Below are 14,157 nucleotides of genomic sequence, written 5' to 3' on the forward strand. Positions count from 1 at the left end.
ACTCGTTTATGGCTCTGATTCCAAGTCAGGGTTTAAAACAGCGGTGACCCAGCTAGTTGAAAAGTTTTTACTTGGAACACCAGACATGAGAGCCAGCTACAGAGACAGCTAATGATATCAAAGTTGACGAAACAAGAGAGTTTCATTCAATTCTTTTCAGAGTGTACGCCTATGATCAATAGTTCCTTATGTAAAGGATCTTTCCCTTCTCATATTCTATTCGAGAGTTCTCAGTATTTAGCAAAGCTGTTCCTATCTAACGGAGGGCTATTGGATCAAATGAAAAAACATTGTTGAGAAATAGTAGCCACCCGAAGTAGAGGGAATCCAACCTTGCCCAGTCGATGCTCAAGTGGCCCAAAGAAGCAATCTGAAAAGGGAAGAGCTTGTTCTGAAGGAACCGCACTCAAAGGGAATGTTTACTTTATCAAATCATTCTTACTCCTTGGTTACCCCTGATGAAACGAGCCTATTCATTTGACCATTCACTAGTTTGTAAACTGCGCCTACTTCATGCACAGAACTCCGCTCTACTGGAGGCTTGGCATGCTCGAAAAGAAAAAAAGCGGAGTCAATCTTTTCAAATTCCTTGCGAACAATACCGAAGACTTGCGGCGTGTAGTTGCTTGCGTGAGATTTCTCAAGATTGTAGAAAGGGGTTTTTAAAACAGGTTCCTTCCGTCTGAGAGGCTTTGCAATCCAACTCAGTCTCCTTTGTGTGCGCGCACACGCAAGCCAAGTTTCACTTTTAATACCCCTGCCTTCCCGACCACGGATAGGCTGCGGGGCTTTGCACTTCGGCCCCATTGTGTGAATACCACATCAAGGTGACAGGATTCGAACCTATGGCCCTCTGTACCCAAAACAGATGCGCTGACCAGACTGCGCTACACCTCGTCCCCCCCTCAGAACATATGGATCTACCCGATCGATAAAGAAAAGAACCGCAGCGCTGTCGCCCACCCCGCTTTGGGCACGGGGAGGCGAGAACCACCGCTTTTAGGAAAGAAGCCTACAATTTGATTCTCGTCTCGTTTCACTTGCATTTTATTTCGTTCAGTCTCGTTCTGAGAGTGGAATCGAACCACTCACTCCGTTTGGATTTCGAGTCCAAAGGGCCCAGCCAGCGAAAGAGGATTTACAGTCCCACGCAGCCTGCCAGAACCTTTTTCTTGCTTGATTTTTATACGATTTTTTGAGCAACTAGCGCGAAAGCCGTTGCGCGTTAGCGCATCCGTTTTCTTGCTTGATTTTTATACGATTTTCTGAAGTGATCTGTCCAACTAAGTAGAAAAGGACACTAGAGTGTGGCTACACGTGGTATAGGGCTGCTCGTCCCGCCTGGTGTTTAGAAATGACATCCAATCTTTCGGTACCTATCATATATTCTAGGTGGATAAACTTATTTTTGATCAGCATCAATGGGAGATCTGATGTTTTAGAATGACCTTCCCCCGATCAGAGAAGGGGCTTGGTCTGGAACGGATTGAGACGGAAAGCGGTAATCAATCGCCGCGTGGTGGAACGCTTGTTGGAGAAGGGTAAGCGCCTCCATGTCGTAGGGGTGGGTAGGCCAATAGAAGACTAGGGAACTTAGCCTAGCCACTCAGTTCTGCCCCGAGCCAAGTCTATTTAGTGTCAGCGAACACATACCACTATCTATATATAGGTTTTTCTTTTTCGTAGAGGTTGTCGCTTAGGTCCTTGGACCCTTCCTTCATGAAGCTTGAGGAAGCACTCACTTTTCTATCCACGGCATTCTTGGTTCTGCACTTAGTCTTGAACCTGTGTTGGTTTGGGACGTCAATCTCATTCGTCAGCGGTGTGTGCCGCGTACTATGATTGCTTTCTTCTTGCTGTCAAATCCCAGTCTATCTTTCACTGAGCTTCCTTCGCTTGGAATTCAAAGTCCAAAAAAAAGAAAGAAAGCGTACTGTGAGGTATGAATGATCAAATGTCTACGGGTGTCATTGAATATCATGGGGTACGAACTTCTAAGGTCATGGCGTAGGGTATTGGATAGGCTGGTCCGCTGGTCGAAGTCATTGCAGGGTGTGCTACGGACAGCTATTGTTCCTGGGCATTTCCTTTCTCTCGTCATCACGCCAACATACACAAGGCTTGCCTTCACAGGGCCCCACCTTGACTTGCCATCATGGCTACACTCTTTTCATCAAAGCAACTCTTCTTAAGAAGACCCCTTGGTCCCCACAACGAAGTTCCTCCATAGAGAACCCAACTGCACAGCACCATCGCAAAGGTTTCTTCGTAACTCGATTAGTCTCACTCAAGAGAACTCATCTACACGGAAGGTCTTTTAAGTGCCAGTTGTACCCGCACAGAAGTTCTGCGCCCTCAACTACACCAGGATGCCCCCTGCAGTAGCATCACAACTTTTCTCACCATGGACAGCTCGCCAGTCTTCTTGCATCAGCCACACCTAATTACAAATGACCTTGGCCTCTCCATGCTCGTCATTTACATTTAAACTGCACACCCCCTTGTTGAGGTCTTACTCCAAAGGTACGGCCTCTAGCACATGACCATTCCTCACTCAAGTCATCGACACCCTCGTCGATGTACGTGTTGAAAGAAGAAATTCCACTATCTCTCAAACGAAATGAGGTTTTTGAACTCCTATATAACAGAGTTTCATTGATGCCAAAGGGGGTTTTCCTCAAACGATTGGAACCAGAATAAAATAAAAAAAAGAATGAAAGAGTCAATCTATCTTAGTCAAGGCGCTCGCTCTGCCACAAAGGGAGGCACTGGCAAAATCTAAATAGAAAAGAGATGTTTCCAATTAAACCATAGATGTCCACTTCATACTTATAGTATTCTATTTCGGCTTGCTTGGGTTCATTCAAGGCATCTTCATATCTATTAAAGAAATCAATCAGCTCCTAATTAGGTCCCCCAAGGCGAGCGAAGTGACGTTTTTATTTCTCTTCCTCCGGTCAGAAAAAAAAAGATTTCTAGGACCGGATGCATAACAAGAAAAGACAGAATAGTAGTGGTGCCTGCGCGCAAACAATCTTAGAACTGAGCTCTTGTAAAGGTGGGCGTTCCTACGCTCAAAGCCCATATCTCAGATGCATGCCCATTGGAATAGCCCATCACCAGGATGAAATTATCCATTTAGCGCAGTTCCCCTTTCCTCTCTTCTTATATAAACTTCACATCCTAAACACCAAAAGGAAGGGAGAAGCGAACTCGACCTGGTGGTTTTTTATCATTTCATTGACCTTCGAACCGCTCTTGCCCTCCCCTTTCACTTTCTTTCCTAAATGTGTGACTGATACCAATCCCTATGTTGTACACTCTTCCACTAACTAGAGAGAACCATGCCTGAAGTAGAAAGAACCAATTACAAGTGTTCATAGTGGTCTAAGAAAATCAACCCTGACCGTGAAGGTTCCTAGTGTTGATACCAGTTGTTGGAGATAATGGAAGGAAGCAACAAAACAGAGAGAGGATCCAGTGTAATCTTAACTACATCTCAGCTCTTATACAAAAGCTTATGTTACAATACATGGTACCAGTCCAATTTATAGAAAATAGCAAACCGACACAAAGTCATTATCGACTCAAGTAACAACTATTTCTATTTTGTTCACAGCTCATTCCTAGCTAAGACATAACGGCGGGTAGGCAAACAACTTGATTCAGGTCAATACAATACTCTTCTTCGAACTTGCAAGCTTGGGACACAAGCGTAAACTGAAAAAGAAGTAAGACCAGGTACACTGCTAAACATAAGTATAAAGAGGTGGAAGGCTGGCTGTGCTTGTGCTCACCTACAGGTCTGTCCCAGCATACAGTATCGAAAAAGACTGTCTCTTATTTTTGATTTGTCTGAATCAGCGTATATTAACTAATACTACTTTATCCAGTCAATAATGAATTGAAAGGTCGTCTTTAATTCAAAAGTGCATAAGCAAGCAAGGAACGGAAGGCATGCTAACTACACTACTAGAGTCAAGAAAAAAAACGACACTACAAACCAAACTACTTGAGTAAGAATCAAAGCTTATTGAAGATGCTAGAAAATCTATGAACAAGTACCAGGTTAGTAATTCAATTGTGATATCTTCTGCAGCGTTTTCTCTCTGTTGCTATTCTCAGCACTTTGGAAAGTATCTATGCAAAGGAATTAGTATTAAGAATAGCTTGGTTTGGTGCAAATGTAATATAAAAAAGGCATTCCCCTATATGCTGTTAGATGTACTGCAAAAAGGTCAAGTTAAAGAAATATTAGGAAAATTGTTTCGGCTGTCTGTGCTATCATTTTTCTGGAAGCTTTTAAGCCTGTTGTCCAGATGCTGCTGCCTAAAAGTAGTTCTTTTAAATTGTTTTCTTGTGGTCTTGTTCTCTGTATTGTTTTTGGAAACAAAGTACTCTGTATTGTTCATGTGCTGAACTTCATAGTTGGAGGTAGCACAGCAGCAGCAGCTACTCTCACCAGGTGCCTTTCGCCAAGGATACCGTCAACCGATTAAACCTTTGCTAATGGTGGAATTGCCAAACCTTTGCCCATGCCGAAAAAGAAGCCAAGTCCGATTCAATAATTACCTTTCTTTTGTCTCTATCTTTGGACTGAATCAGAATCAGAAGAAAAGCAAGGCTATCCTTCGTTGCACACCTAATGGAAAGCACTGGCTAGATTTCCGATGAAGGAAGCCGTCTACTAACCGGAATACTACAGCAGAGGACAAAACTAGGGACTTCGAAAACGAGGATAGTTTGCCAGGTAGGGATACCGTTGTTCGAATTGAAAAAAGATACCTTTCCCCAGAGAGATAGGATTCGAAAACAAACCATTCATGAAACTCATGCAGGAGCATGCGGTGGTCACATTAATGGACATGCGCTAGCTAAGAGAACTTCTTAAGTTAGGGTACTATTCTATTGGCTGGCTTACTATGGGGAAGGGGAGAAGGCAAGCCGCGTATGGATTGATCCCTAATTCAGTTCTTTTTTCGTGGTTTTCTTTCCATCTCACAACTTCCATTTCTTGAGCCGACCTTGCCCGCAGGAGGTATGATTCCGATCTTTGAATCGAATTGGATTTTTTGTCTTAAAGTGAGGGCGATGAGTGGGGAAGGAAGCTGACGATTTTATTAGTGTGTAAGGTGGCCCCGAGAGCTGAACCAAAGCCGGCCGTTTCGAGACCAGGGAGCTTTAACAGTTTCTACTTAAACTATGTGTTCAGCTATGTGTTCAGATTATGCTATTTTATTAGTAGCTTTCGGTCTCGATTCGCCCTTACCTCGGAGGGATCAACTACTTCGCTTAGGCAAAAGATTGAAAAAGTCTGTATCTGTCTACATGTGCCTCCGTCTATGTTACCCCTTCCCCGGAAAGGAGATTATACGTTTAGTAAAAAAACGAGAATAAAAAATCAAAAAGAAAGAAGAGAAAGAACTGGGAGTTGGCGCCTACATAACAGGTAGCTTGCTTACCAAGCCGTCCTGGCAAGCTCCTACAGTTCTCTTATTACTCTTGACTTGACTTATTAATAAGAAAACTACTCACTAACAAAATGAAAGACGATCTAGAATCTACCCAAGAAGATAGAGAGTCCCACATACGAGAAAAGGTCACAAATGGAGTTGAACCAAGTAACATTGCAAAGGCATAATGATAGTAGGGTCGGGATATCCCCGCCCTCCGAACCGGACGTGAGGGTCTCCCCTCATCCGGCTCTCCGCAGGGGAATCTCCACTCACTGCTTCCCCTAATATCCTCCCTTTACCACATCATGGGGGTTTACAGGAGATCCCAGAGACTCGCTCGGAAAGGCTGCTATACCAAACATTATTACTTAACTACAAAGAAAGAAAAGACTATAGTAGTCACTAGACTGACTATAGTAGTCCGTCCGGCTGCTCTTGCTTAAATCATTACTCTTCATTCTCCCGTGCTCTAGCAATTGCGCTCCCTAGACCACTACCATTTAGTTAGGTAGGGACAATCAATCCATAGTTACGGGAATAACGGAATGCATGGGGATAAAAAAAAATAGAAAAATGCAGATTTTCTATGAAATCCTTTCTTTCCATAGATGTATCTGGTCTGAGACGGTACAGTACTCTACGAGAGGAATGCAATGGGATGGATGGTAGAGGGCTGCCTGCGCCCAAAAGCGATGATTCACTTGTCCCCTTGTCTATAGGGACCTTGTGGCATACAACCGCCACGACTCCTGCGTTATAGCCGCCCCTTTCTCTCTTTCTTTTGACTGCCTCGTGGACGGACGAAAGAAGGGAAGTTACAGAAGGGGGCAGTGAAGGCTCGCCAAGTAGACAGCAAGCCCCCACCCCGTCAGTCCTGTGTTGCCGTAGCGTGCCCTACTTCAATAAGGTATTACCTCGCCGATTTTAAAGGGGATGGGATTGGATTCATTCACTTGCATTCCTGCTAGCACTACAAAAAGCTCCGGTCTTAACGCCCCTACGGAAGCTGTGCAGCCTTTCCTCGGGTTCGTAGAGTCGGGTTTCCCGTTTACCCACAACGGAGGAGCCGCCCCCACCAACCAAAGCAGGTAGGCGGCCACGGTTCATAACGCACTCTTCGCACAACAGATCCACTTTGAAGTTGACTTATTCGCTCGGCCAATCGTCGGAATGTGTACGAGATACCATAAGGGCCCAATATCTCAATAGCACCCTTGTCTAAAGCTTCGAATGAGACTGAATATCCGAAACGCAGGAACGATCTGACTAGAAAGTCATTCAAAACTTGATCGAAGAACCAGCGTTTATTGAAGAAGCTATAGAGTCGATTACAAAAAGTACTAGTTTGAAAGGCTCGTTGGAATTGATCCGCTACGAGATTTACATTATACGCTAGAGAAGCACCTGAAGTACTAAACAGAATAGGTATTAGTTTTGTAATGGTTGGGGCAGCAAACTCGGATTCGGCAAGAATCTCATTTTTTGGTAGTACGAAGGGGGAATTGGCCCAAAAATTGGATAGGGGTAAAGACGCAGCCGGGTGCCGGCGGCTTATTCAAGTGCCCCCCGAACCGCGCGAAATGGTCGCCTATTACACGGCTCACAAACTCTGCCTGGGGTGGGGCTACCTATTATTCGTAGGCGGTACGTACGGCGCACGCAGGGCCTCGGTTTGCTGCGTGGACTGTCTATGCATTTCCTACAGAGTGTAATGGAACCCAGCTCAGCTCCGCCGAGCCAAAAGAAAAGAACAGAACAGCCGGAGGCGAAGAGTAGAGTATAGCCAAGGGGCTTTCGTCGTCCGTAAAGGACCTAACGGAAGACCGTGCTCCGAAGTGTGCACTTCGAGTTTTGTTTTAAGAACACTTGGCCTTACCCCTTCATTTTGAGCCATGTCTAGGTAGAATCGGCAAGATTGAACCGAGGCCCGCCCGGGCACCGCCGGGGGACAACCAGACCAACCAGTAGGCTTTCTTTCCGAAGTTTCCTCCCGGGGCCCTTAAATCATTGAATTCATAGGCATAGGGGCGTCCCAGGCAGTGGTTCATTCAATGAGAAAGAAAGACAGGAGGGCAGGATTCGTCGTGTCGGGCTAATTCATTCTGGGAAAAAAGGGGGAAGGGAGTCACCTGAGCTATGCGAAGGGAAGGAAGTCGTGGGCTGAGCCGGAGGTCACTTTTCCCGATCCATCCCGAAGGGTTTTTTCCCTCTCTCGCCCCATCATCGTACCGAGTCCTGCTATCGGCTCATCCCTATCTATTCATCTCTTTTTTTACAGAGATTTTTTGGATCTCTCTTGTTCATAGATCTTGAAAGCGGATCAATCGAAATTTCTCAAAGGATCTATCTATAGAAAGATCTAGATCTCTATCATCATCTATCTCTATATCTAGATATGGAAGAACCCTCAAAGCCAGTTGAGGGAGTCCTGGACTAGGGGGTGTCCGGATAGCCGGACTATCATCATCGGCCGGACTCCAAGACTATGAAGATACAAGATTGAAGACCTCGTCCCGTGTCCGGATGGGACTTTCCTTGGCGTTGAAGGCAAGCTTGGCGATACGGATATGTGTATCTCCTACCATTGTAACCAACTCTGTGTAACCCTAGCCCTCTCCGGTGTCTATATAAACCGGATGGCTTTAGTCCGTAGGACGAACAACAATCATACCATAGGCTAGCTTCTAGGGTTTAGCCTCCTTGATCTCGTGGTAGATCTACTCTTGTAACACCCACATCATCAATATCAATCAAGAAGGACGTAGGGTTTTACCTCCATCAAGAGGGCCCGAACCTGGGTAAAACATCGTGTCCCTTGTCTCCTGTTACCATCCACCTAGAAGCACAGTTCGGGACCCCCTACCCGAGATCCGCCGTTTTTGACACCGACATTGGTGCTTTCATTGAGAGTTCCTCTGTGCCGTCACAATTAGGAGGGATGCCTTTTCCCATCGTTAAAGATGGTGCCGTCATCAAGGGAGCTTTGGCCCCCGGCCAAACTATCCGGCTAGGCGGTTTTCTTATGACCGCCTGTTCGGCCGCCGCTCCGACAATGACCTCTCGAGTCATCAAAAGCGATCTTCACGTCAACTCGGAATTCGCCGAGCAGCTAGATCCAATGGAGCTCTCCTCCATAAATGAGCTCTTGGATCGCATTGCCGCCCTGGGAGTCTCCACAGACTACGATCAGATTGGGCTTAAAACCGATCTGAGAGAAATTAACTCTCCCCAGGCTACCCACCACGTTGTCGTGGTAGAGGAACAACGCAGCAACTCTTCCTCTATGTTAAAAACCAGTTATGTCCAGATTCCCGATCCCTTCATGCCAGATTCCCGCGGAAGGATGGATGTCAATCAAGTACTGAACCTAAAGTCAGGCATCAGACCAGATTTGTCGGATAACATCCAGTAATCCAAGCTTCCAAATCCGGAAACTTCTCGGCCTTTGAGCCTCAGACCGGGCGGGGTTCCGAATTTAATTCCACCCGCCCACCCAAACATAAGCAATCTATCTCAAATACGACAAGACCCCGATGAAACAGTACATCACTACTGGGCCAGATTCCTCCTGGTCGTGGACAGGATAAAAGACTGCCATGAGGAAAGTGCAATCTCAAGTTTCTGCAACAATTGCACGGACAAGGGAATCATGAAGGCCATAAGTCGTCACGAAGTTACACGCTTCGCCGATCTGGCAACCATTGTACAAAAATATTGTGCGATGGAGAGTGCCTGGAAAACCGAAACCAGGTTTTGGGACAATCCGGCCCTGAATACAACCCTAGTTCGAAATAAAAGGGTGCGTCATACTCAAGGACCTGGGTTAAAAACCAAAAAGCAGAAACCCCCTACAGGGCACGGAACCGTACTGGAGGGATGGCTCAACGGACCCTGTAAAATCCACAGTATGGAGGGCGCCACTCCAACACATATCCTTGGAGCATGTTGGATATTACGGCAGGTTGCCAAAAGTGGCGAAAGCTTCCTAGCCCCGGGCAACCAGCACAACAGTACCAGTACGGTATCAATAGTCTTCGAGACTTTCGCATCAAATAACATGCGGAAACGAACAATCCGCAGCCTCGCCAAAGTCTACCAAGTAGCAACAAAAAATCCATGGAGCGATACGGCTATCACCTTCAATGCCAGCGATGAACCTAAATTCCGAACAGCTCGAGCACCAGCCGCATTGGTCCTCAGTCCGATAGTGGACGGCTTTCGTCTTACCAAGGTACTCATGGATGGCGGCAGTGGATTAAACCTCATCTACGAGGAAACCCTCCAAAAAATGGAAATTGACTGGAGCCATATTGAGCGAAGCAGCACAACCTTCAGAGGAATAATCCCTAGTCAAGAAGTACGCTGCGCAGGAAAAATCACACTAGATGTAGTGTTCGGCTCGCCGGACAATTACAGGTCCGAAGAGGTCACGTTCCAAGTGGCCCCATTCGGCAGCGGATATCACGCCTTGTTAGGGAGAGAGGCATTCACAATCTTCCAAGCTATACCCCATTAAGGGTACATGAAGCTCAAAATGCCTGGGCCGAATGGAATAATCACTCTTGCCAGTGATCCAGATATAGCACTCCGCGCTGAAAATAAGACAGCCGCACTGGCCCTAGAGGCATTATCGGAAGCCCTAGCGGCAGAGGAACTCACTGCGCTGCGCTGCACGGTGGATAGGGACGATGTGATACTCGATAAGAGGTCTAAATCCACCTCTTTTAAACCAGCAGATGAAATAGTCAAATTCCAGGTCCATCCAACGGACCCTACAAAGACGGCCTCCATTGGGGCACAATTAAATCCTGATGTAGAATCCGCACTACGAGAATTCCTTCGGGAAAACTGGGACATTTTTGCCTGGCACCCTTCAGACATGCCAGGAATCCCACGCAGGCTGGCAGAACACAACCTAAATATCCTAAAAGGATTCAAGCCAGTCAAATAGGCTATTCGGCGATTTTCCGAACCCAAAAGATATAAAACATCCAGACTGGCTAGCCAACCTGGTAATGGTACCCAAAAAGGACAAATCCTGGCGCCTTTGTGTCGATTTGAAAGACCTTAACAAGGCATGTCCAAAGGACCCTTTCCCTCTCCCCCGTATCGACCAAATCATCGACGCCACTGCAGGACACGATTCATTGTGCTTCCTCGACGCATACTCCAGATACCATCAAATTAAGATGGCGGAAAAAGACCAGACCACAACGGCATTCATTACTCCGTACGGACCATTCTGCTTCAACACAATGCCCTTCGGACTCAAAAACGCCGGCGCAACATATCAGCACATGATTCAGACATGTTTGGCCACCCAGATAGGCAAAACAATGGAGGCGTACGTAGACGATGTGGTCGTTAAGACCAAACACGTCGAAACTCTAATAGACGATTTGAGCTTACATTCTCCAACCTCCGAGCATACGACATTAAGCTCAACCCGGAAAATTGTGTTTTCGGCGTACTAGCCGGTAAGCTCTTGGGCTTTATTGTATCCGGTAGAGGAATTGAAGCAAACCCATCCAAGATCCGGGCTCTGTCACAATTGGATATCCCAAAAGACCTCAAACAGATACAAAAATTGACGGGATGCGTGGCGGCTCTAAGCCGCTTTATCTCCCGTTTGGGAGAAAAGGCGCTGCCCCTCTATCGCCTCCTCCGGCGCACCGAACACTTTGAATGGATGGATGCTGCCACAGCCGGACTCGAAGAAATTAAGGCCATATTGGCAACAAATCCGGTGCTGGCTGCGCCCAACTTGGGCGAGCCCATGTTATTATATATCGCGGCAACACATCAAGTTGTCAGCGCCGTACTCGTCGTCGAACGAGAAACAGAAGGGCAAAAATTCCCTCTTCAAAAACCAGTGTACTACGTATCCACTGTCTTAACTCCATGCAAGTCCCGGTGCCCACATTATCAAAAGATAGCGTACGCGGTGTTCATGGCATCCCGGAAGCTGCGACACTACTTTCAAGAGTGTTCCATAACGGTGGCCTCTGAAGTACCTCTCAACGATATTATAAATAATCGCGATGCGACGGGCAGGATTGCAAAATGGGCCATTGACCTCTTACCATTTGACATAACCTACAAACCACGGCGAGCTATAAAGTCGCATGTTTTGGCTGACTTCATCGCCGAATGGACCGAAGCCGAACTCCCTAAAGAGTACAGTGCATACTCCAATTGGATCATGCATTTCGACGGCTCCAAAATGTTGGCTGGCTTGGGGGCTGGCGTCGTCTTGACGTCCCCAACCGGAGACACAGTCCAATACGTACTTCAAATAATGTACATGGACTCCAACAATGCAGCCGAATACGAGGCCCTTCTACATGGCCTCCGGATGGCAATCTCCATGGGTATTCAACGCCTAGAGGTGCGTAGGGATTCAAACCTCGCAATATCCCAAGTAAATGGAGACTTTGACGCCAAAGATCCAAAAATGGCAGCCTACCGTAACGCCGTCCTAAAAATGTCAGCCCGGTTCGAAGGACTCGAATTCCACCATGTAGCCCGGGATAATAACTAGGCAGCAGACGTGTTGGCACGCATCGGCGCAAAATGCGACGCCGTCCCTCCAAACATCTTCCTGGAACGGCTTTTTAATCCATCCGTATTATGGGAAGAGGAGTCCGGAAATAACAAGCCGGAACCAACTGCACCACCCAACACAGAACATTCTGACATAATTGGTGGCTCAGCCAATGAAATAACACCTTCAGCCCACGAAATAATGGCAGTAATTACCCCGTTGATAGAACCATTCCTAGCCTACTTAATCAGGCAGGAACTTCCCGAAGACCAAAATGAGGCCCGCTGCATAGTTCGGCGATCTAAAGCCTACAAGGTCCATGAGGGAGAACTTTATAAGAAAAGCACAACCGGAGTCCTTCAAAGGTGTATCTCCGAAGAGGAAGGGCGAAATCTCCTGGCTGAAATTCACGCCGGACTCGGCGGGCACCACGCTGCAGCCCGGGCCCTTGTAGGCAAGGCCTTTCGTACAGGATTCTATTGGCCGACAGCTCGGGCAGATGCTCAGGACTTAGTACAAAGATGCGTTGGTTGCCAGCTCTTTGCTAATCAAAGCCATATGCCACCCACTGCCCTCAAAACTATACCCATCACTTGGCCGTTCGCAGTCTGGGGGCTTGACATGGTTGGACCCCTTAAAGGGGGAACCCACAAGCACAAATATTTATTGGTCATGGTGGACAAATTCACCAAATGGATAGAGGCCAAGCCGGTTAAAACGGCAGAATTCGGACCTGTGATAGACTTCATATCCGGGGTAGTACACCGTTTTGGCGTCCCCCACAGCATATCACTGATAACGGCACGAATTTCACGGCCGACGAGGTTAAACTCTGGTGCAAAAACATGGGCATCAAGCTCGACTACGCTTCAGTCTACCACCCTCAAACTAACGGTCAAGTGGAACGAGCAAATGGTCTAATCATGAGCGGCATTAAACCCAGATTAGTGTGGTCCCTCACAGAATCTAACACGCACTGGGTAGAGGAGCTCGACTCCGTACTCTGGGGCTGCGGACCACGCCAAACCGCACTATCGGATTCACACCATTTTTTATGGTATACGGCGCCGAGGCAGTTTTGCCCTGCGATATAATTCATGACTCACCTCGCGTGCGCATGTACGAAGAAAGAGAAGCCGAGTTGGATCGGCAGGACAGTTTGGACGCCTTAGAGGAGGAGCGCGACGTGGCAAAATCCCGTTCCGCATTCTATCAGCAGCAGGCTCGAAGATATCAAAGCAGAGAAGTACGGGCCAAAACTTACAATGTTGGCGAGCTAGTTGTACGCCTGCCGGACAAGAAAAAGGACAAACTTAAGCCCAAGTGGAAAGGTCCCTTCATCATCGACCAAGTCCTTACCGGTGGTGCATACCGTCTACGTGACGCATCTAACAACCGACTCGAGCCAAACCCATGGAACGCAGCCCGTCTCCGAAGATTCTACGCCTAGCGCCGGACTCAGAGTTCGTCTCCTTCCTCAGTCCACCTTTCATATTTTTTCGTTGTCTTTGTTTTCCCTCCTTTTCGTCCCTCTTTCAGTACAAGCCTCTTGAGGGCTGATCTGCACTTTGTTCGCACTCACTCGATGTGCTACTCGCACTCGTTATACCTGGGGGCTTCTTTAACAGAAGCTTATCTATATGGGCTTCATGCCCAAAACATGTGTCATACTTCCGCATGTACCTTTTACTCACCATTATATGCATCGATATGACTTAAGTTTTGGCCAAGCTGGGTTGCCTGGCTCCTGTGCTTACCCCTACGTTCCCGTTTGTTCGGCTAGGCGCTAAAGGGAGCACCTCTGCGATTGTTACTGCCGGGTTAGCCGGATGTGTACCTCAGACTGGGTGAAGCCGAAGGCTAGCGTTCTTAAGGGAATATTTGGTCGGTGACCTGAAAGATGATTTATTAGTTATTTATTTATCTGCCCCCAGATGCTTTTTCTGCTCTTTTCGCAGTCCGGTCATGCACTTTAGGGCATGCCTCCCAGGGAAAGGAACCCCTAACGGAACTATTCTCCCTGGAAGATGTTTCTTACTAACCATGTAATATAACATAGCTAGTTGGGCACTTGTCTGATAAAGCACTTATGACCCCTACGCCTTGTCTCCATGCATGCCCCGGTTTTTTTAACCGTAAGGGTATTCGGACACACTT

At 47.1% G+C, this 14,157-nt stretch overlaps 1 non-coding gene across 1 annotated transcript; it reads right to left on the reverse strand.

Moving 5' to 3' along the window:
* Nucleotides 1–822: 822 nt before the first annotated feature.
* On the reverse strand, nt 823–897 carry TRNAP-UGG (transfer RNA proline (anticodon UGG)). The gene has a single exon. It is a non-coding gene; the product is annotated as a tRNA-Pro (tRNA).
* Nucleotides 898–14,157: the final 13,260 nt, after the last annotated feature.

The sequence above is a fragment of the Triticum aestivum genome, chromosome 7B, assembly GCF_018294505.1.
Source record: "Triticum aestivum cultivar Chinese Spring chromosome 7B, IWGSC CS RefSeq v2.1, whole genome shotgun sequence".
Classification (NCBI taxonomy): domain Eukaryota; kingdom Viridiplantae; phylum Streptophyta; class Magnoliopsida; order Poales; family Poaceae; genus Triticum; species Triticum aestivum.